Below are 7,758 nucleotides of genomic sequence, written 5' to 3'. Positions count from 1 at the left end.
AATATACTTCATATAAGCGCAAGCAAACTAATTGCAACAATATAAAGGTTTACTCGTCTCTTTTCTTCACAGAAATTTGTACGGAATATCCACACCAGACACCAAAAATCCCCAAATCTAGGGATACATTTCCACATCTGGCAACACTGTGAGCCAGTGGCGATCGAGTATTGCCATATCCGATTGGCAGAATTATGCCATAGGAAAAAAAACCATTCTAGATGCAACAACTTTGTTCTAGAAAAAAATCCTAATTTTCTTACCTTTATGCGAATAGAAATAATATATATGATTATAATCATATAAGATATTATCGATATATTCATGTTTGCAACATAACAGATGAAACAGAAGGAATGAGCTTCTGAAGTAATGCTTGGAAAATTACTGTGGCCTATAGGCTACACTTGAACATTATCCAAATTTAGAGATAACATATATCAGAAATAGACTAAGTATAATTTATTTTCCGTACATTATTTAATATATGAGATCTGTGAAACTTAACTAATTTTCCCTTTTCTATTCTTCATATCTACAAATGAAAAATTCTCTTATCAATTTATTTTCTCAGATTCTAAATAAAAATCAGATTTCAAAGTCAGTAATTACATATATTCAATTTCATATATGCATTGTTCATAGCATTTAATGGTTTAAATGTCAACATCAATGCTCAATTTAAGGGACCTAGGGACCTCCATACATCTAATCTAATATTTTCTAATTTCTATAGTTTGAGTAAATATCTTTATCTTCTATTAACTTCCACTAAAATTCCAGTAAATGTTTATGTTATTTTGTAAATATTAATAGACTGTTCAAATTGTTTCAGAAGAATGCCAAAAACTGTGCTAAATGGATTTTATATGCTAGGCATTATGTTAAGATTCTTCCAATCCTGTCATGACACATTTGTAAAATAAAAAAAAAAATAAAAGAAAAGAAAAAAAAAACGAAAAAAACAATATAATGTCAAACATTACCAATATAATTTTACTGCAATTGCTTCTAAACATTGATAAAAAGCAAAGTAATAGACGATGAAGAAACTTCGGGGGAAATCCATTAGCAAATCAAGAAACAGAACCGGTAGGCTAATCTTTAGTATAAATAAATAAAGCTTGCATACTTTGATTAAATTCCTATATATATTCTATTTTATGGCATATGAAATATAGAAATAAGATACATTACCAAATCAACGTACCCTTTATTCAATTTATTGCCTTCGATACAAAGCAAACAGAAAATATAAGGGGAAACGAAGCCATAATGAAAAGCCGAAAACATTAATTTATTTTAAAAAGTAATTCATATACGTGAATTCTTCAATTCAGCAAAATACATTATATATTCGTATCTACAACAGAAGATTGTTTATTTCATCTATTTAGGGACTACATCCTTTGTATCATTATAGACAATTTTTTTTTCTTTCCGAGATACTTCATTTATACCTAGGTAGAAGGTTGGCCAGGGCACCAGCCACCCGTTGAGATACTACCGCTGGAGAGATATGGGATCTTTTGACTGGCCAGACAGTATTACACTGATTCCTCCACTTTGGTTACGGTTAATTTTATCTTTGCCCCCCAACCCACACACGCACACCGAATAGTGTGGCCTATTCTATACATATTCTCCTCTCTTTTCAAACACCTGATTACACTGAGATTACCATACAATTCTTCTTCACCCACAGGTTACTGCACTGTAATTGTTCAGTGGCCACTTTCCTCTTGTTAAGGGTAGAAGAGACTCCTTAGCTATAGTAAGCACTCCAAAATCAAACCATTGTTTCCTAGTCTTGAGTAGTGCCATATCCTCTGTACCATGGTCTTCCACTGTCTTGGGTTAGAGTTCTCTTGCTTGAGGGTACACTGGGGCACACTATTCTATCTTATTTCTCTTCCTCTTGTTTTGTTAATTTTTTTATAATTTACAAAGGGGATATTTATTATGATGTTACTCTTCTTAAAATATCTTATTTTTCCTTGTTTCCTTTCCTCACTGGGCTATTTTCCCTGTTGGAGCCACTGGGCTTATAACACCCTGCTTTTCCAACTAGGGTTGTAGCTTAGCAAGTAATAATAATAATAATAATAATAATAATAATAATAATAATAATTGTAGATTTGTGCATATGTAGCTTATATATATATATACATATATATATATATATATATATATATTTGTGTGTGTGGAGAGAGAGAGAGAGAGAGAGAGAGAGAGAGAGAGAGAGCTTGCATCCTTTAGGTTGTAAGTGTAGGCCTATGTGTATCAGCATAACTAGGCTTTAGATTATGAAGGAAAATCAAAAATACAGCTTCTGAAGCTAATTTTATGTTTTCTTAATATAAAGTCCGATTATCTTATTACTGACACCAGAGGCAAATATTGTTTGAAATGATACACGACTGAAACCGATGTGTTGATTATCTATGTGAAATTATCCAAATAAATATATACTACCTTGGAGATGCTTCGAATTCTGGATTATCAACAGTATTCTTTGAAGAGGCTCATTATCATAAATACATTAGTTCAAATTAAAGGCAATGACCAGTAGGCCCATACTGTACTTAGGATAAAGTGTCAAAGATGTTGTTTCGAGATGATTCGGGTAAGGGTGATATATCACATGTAATTGATCAAAAACTAAACTGAAAACTGGTGGGATGGACAATCATCGTAGGACTTTGAGGGATGGGATGATATCTAAGCACTAGGCCTACATAGTAATCCGTGGGACGCGTAATTAGGGCAAACATAGGCCTACTGCTGGTAATACTTAGTGTCTAAAAGACGTGTAGGACAATCTGACAATAACATTGGAGATAGCACTTATTCGTGTTCTTCAGTCATAACGATTCAGTTGTCGTATGAAAGTAGAAGGAAATTACAAATTCACTATTATCTTCAAAATATTGTTGTATACTAAAGAAGTTTTTAAACCTGCTCGTTCATTTACATTGTATTTACTTTTTTCACATATGTGAATTGTCTTTTTAAGGGGAACTCAAGGAGCATTTCCTTTCCGTTTTTTTTTCTTTCTTTCTCGAAACGATTTTATCACCGTCAGTCCTGACGGAAGATCATACCGATTTCGCCCGGCGAAATATACACAACGTTCTTTCGAGAAATAGACACGTACTAGGTTGTTTTTTTATCATTAATTATATTATACAATCTAAATGCAAATAAGGAGCATTTATAGTCTATTGGATGTATTCACGCCCATTTGCCTCTAGTCCAGTTTTCTGTCACATTTTGTCTTTTTTTTTTTGTTGGGAACCAGCTCTCTCTCTCTCTCTCTCTCTCTCATATATATATATATATATATATATACATATATATATATATATATATGTGTGTGTGTGTGTATATATATGTGTGTATATATACATACATACATATATATATATATATAGAGAGAGAGAGAGAGAGAGAGAGAGAGAGAGGAGAGAGATCTTTTTTCGAACTTAGTCTCACAGCATAGAAGGGACGACAGCTCTAGTCAGCTTTCTCTATCTATTTCTATTTCTTGCAGGTTCTTCCCCAAATCCACCACATCCATCCGGTGATGCCCCACTATTGGCATGTTCTTAGCTCTCTTGAATGGTCCCCCACCCCCATTTCTCTTCTTATGACATGGGCATAGTATATCAGACGAGCTTCCACAGATTTATCTCTTACATTGCAGATACTACTGCTAGAGAGTTATGGGGTCTTTTGACTGGCCAGACAGTACTACATTGGATCCTTCTCTCTGGTGACGGTTCACTTTCCCTTTGCCTACACGTACACCGAATAATCTGGCATATTCTTTACAGATTCTCCTCTGTCTTCATACACCTGACAACACTCGAGATTACCAAACAACTCTTCTTCACCATAATGGTTAACTACTGCACTGTAATTGTTCAGTGGCTACTCTCCTCTTGTTAAGGGTAGAAGAGACTAATTAGCTATGGTAAGCAACTCTTCTAGGAGAAGGGCACTCCAAAATCAAACCATTGTTCTCTAGTCTTGGGTAGTGCCATAGCCTCTGTACCATGGCCTTCCACTGTCTTGGGTTGGAGTTCTCTTGCTTGAGGGTACACTTGGGCACACTATTCTAACTTACATCTCTTCCTCTTCTTTTATTAAAGTTTTTATAGTTTATATAGGAGGTATTTATTTGAATGTTAATGTTCTTGATATATTTTATTTTTCCTTGTTTCCTTTACTCACTGGGCTATTTTCCCTGTTAGAGGCCCTGGGCTTATAGCATTCTGCTTTTCCAACTAGGGTTATAGCTTAATAATATATATATATATATATATATATATATACATTATATATATTAAGATACATATAAATATATACAGTATATATATATGTATATATATACTGTATATATATATATATATATATATATATATATATTGTAATATATATGTATATATATATATACTGTATATATATACATATATATATATATATATAGTATATACTGTATATATATTTATATACTTTTAACACAAACAGTGAAATTAATTCATTAAACTAAAAAACACAGATCACTTTAACCATCTCTCCATCTGTATTAATATAGAATTTCCTTCGCTGCAGATTTCTAATTTTTACTTTAAACTTATTTTGCAGAAACAATATACAGAGAGAGAGAGAGAGAGAGAGAGAGAGAGAGAGAGAGAGAGAGCCCTAATGGCGAAGTAAAGTCTACAAAACTTTACTACTTTTCCAACAGCTCATGAATCTTGATAAATTGCCTTTGGTTCTTTGGACACTACAACATCTAGCATTATGTTCTGCCCTTGTTTTTCAGTTGCTACGATTTGACTCTGCGGGAGTCGGTTTTCGAAAGCTTAATATTATTATAAAAATGTTGAGAGAGACGAGTATATTATTTTCTAAAAATTAATGATTTGCTCCATAAATATTTATGGTCATCTTTTCTTTAAAACATTAGATTGAAAAAAATATAGAATTTTTACTACCCTATTAACTTTACGCACGTATCCATATCTCGTTAAAATGTTTTATACTTGACGCATGTATCCATATCTCGTTAAAATGTTTTATACTTGACGCATGTATCCCTATCTCGTTAAAATGTTTTATACTTGACGCATGTATCCCTATCTCGTTAAAAGGTTTTATACTTGACGCATGTATCCCTATCTCGTTAAAAGGTTTTATACTTGACGCATGTATCCCTATCTCGTTAAAAGGTTTTATACTTGACGCATGTATCCCTATCTCGTTAAAAGGTTTTATACTTGACGCATGTATCCCTATCTCGTTAAAAGGTTTTATACTTGACGCATGTATCCCTATCTCGTTAAAAATATTTATACTTGATGCACGTATCCCTATCTCGTTAAAAGGTTTTATACTTGACGCATGTATCCCTATCTCGTTAAAAAGTTTTATACTTGACGCATGTATCCCTATCTCGTTAAAAGGTTTTATACTTGACGCATGTATCCCTATCTCGTTAAAAGGTTTTATACTTGACGCATGTATCCCTATCTCGTTAAAAATATTTATACTTGATGCACGTATCCCTATCTCGTTAAAAGGTTTTATACTTGACGCATGTATCCCTATCTCGTTAAAAGGTTTTATACTTGACGCATGTATCCCTATCTCGTTAAAAAGTTTTATACTTGACGCATGTATCCCTATCTCGTTAAAAAGTTTTATACTTGACGCATGTATCCCTATCTCGTTAAAAAGTTTTATACTTGACGCATGTATCCCTATCTCGTTAAAAAGTTTTATACTTGACGCATGTATCCCTATCTCGTTAAAAAGTTTTATACTTGACGCATGTATCCCTATCTCGTTAAAAAGTTTTATACTTGACGCATGTATCCCTATCTCGTTAAAAATATTTATACTTGATGCACGTATCCCTATCTCGTTAAAAGGTTTTATACTTGACGCATGTATCCCTATCTCGTTAAGATGTTTTATACTTGACGCATGTATCCCTATCTCGTTAAGATGTTTTATACTTTACGCATGTATCCCTATCTCGTTAAAAAGTTTTATACTTGACGCATGTATCCCTATCTCGTTAAAAAGTTTTATACTTGACGCATGTATCCCTATCTCGTTAAAAAGTTTTATACTTGACGCATGTATCCCCATCTCGTTAAGATGTTTTATACTTGACGCATGTATCCCTATCTCGTTAAAAAGTTTTATACTTGACGCATGTATCCCCATCTCGTTAAAAAGTTTTATACTTGACGCATGTATCCCTATCTCGTTAAAAAGTTTTATACTTGACGCATGTATCCCTATCTCGTTAAAAAGTTTTATACTTGACGCATGTATCCCTATCTCGTTAAAAAGTTTTATACTTGACGCATGTATCCCTATCTCGTTAAAAAGTTTTATACTTGACGCATGTATCCCTATCTCGTTAAGATGTTTTATACTTGACGCATGTATCCCTATCTCGTTAAAAAGTTTTATACTTGACGCATGTATCCCTATCTCGTTAAAAAGTTTTATACTTGACGCATGTATCCCTATCTCGTTAAGATGTTTTATACTTGACGCATGTATCCCTATCTCGTTAAAAAGTTTTATACTTGACGCATGTATCCCTATCTCGTTAAGATGTTTTATACTTGACGCATGTATCCCTATCTCGTTAAAGTTTTATACTTGACGCATGTATCCCTATCTCGTTAAGATGTTTTATACTTGACGCATGTATCCCTATCTCGTTAAAAAGTTTTATACTTGACGCATGTATCCCTATCTCGTTAAGATGTTTTATACTTGACGCATGTATCCCTATCTCGTTAAAAAGTTTTATACTTGACGCATGTATCCCTATCTCGTTAAGATGTTTTATATTTCACGCATGTATCCCTATCTCGTTAAAAAGTTTTATACTTGACGCATGTATCCCTATCTCGTTAAGATGTTTTATACTTCACGCTTGTATCCCTATCTCGTTAAAAAGTTTTATACTTGACGCATGTATCCCTATCTCGTTAAGATGTTTTATACTTCACGCTTGTATCCCTATCTCGTTAAAAAGTTTTATACTTGACGCATGTATCCCTATCTCGTTAAAAAGTTTTATACTTCACGCATGTATCCCTATCTCGTTAAAAAGTTTTATACTTGACGCATGTATCCCTATCTCGTTAAAAAGTTTTATACTTCACGCATGTATCCCTATCTCGTTAAAAAGTTTTATACTTGACGCATGTATCCCTATCTCGTTAAAAAGTTTTTATACTTCACGCATGTATCCCTATCTCGTTAAAAAGTTTTATACTTGACGCATGTATCCCTATCTCGTTTAAAAAGTTTTATACTTGACGCATGTATCCCTATCTCGTTAAAAAGTTTTATACTTGACGCATGTATCCCTATCTCGTTAAAAAGTTTTTATACTTGACGCATGTATCCCTATCTCGTTAAAAAGTTTTATACTTGACGCATGTATCCCTATCTCGTTAAAAAGTTTTATACTTGACGCATGTATCCCTATCTCGTTAAAAAGTTTTATACTTGACGCATGTATCCCTATCTCGTTAAAAAGTTTTATACTTGACGCATGTATCCCTATCTCGTTAAAAAGTTTTATACTTGACGCATGTATCCCTATCTCGTTAAAAAGTTTTATACTTGACGCATGTATCCCTAACTCGTTAAAAAGTTTTATACTTGACGCATGTATCCCTATCTCGTTAAAAAGTTTTATACTTGACGCATGTATCC

This window comes from Palaemon carinicauda, chromosome 11 (genome assembly GCF_036898095.1).
Source record: "Palaemon carinicauda isolate YSFRI2023 chromosome 11, ASM3689809v2, whole genome shotgun sequence".
NCBI lineage: Eukaryota > Metazoa > Arthropoda > Malacostraca > Decapoda > Palaemonidae > Palaemon > Palaemon carinicauda.
Note: the sequence above shows the minus strand (reverse complement) of the source record.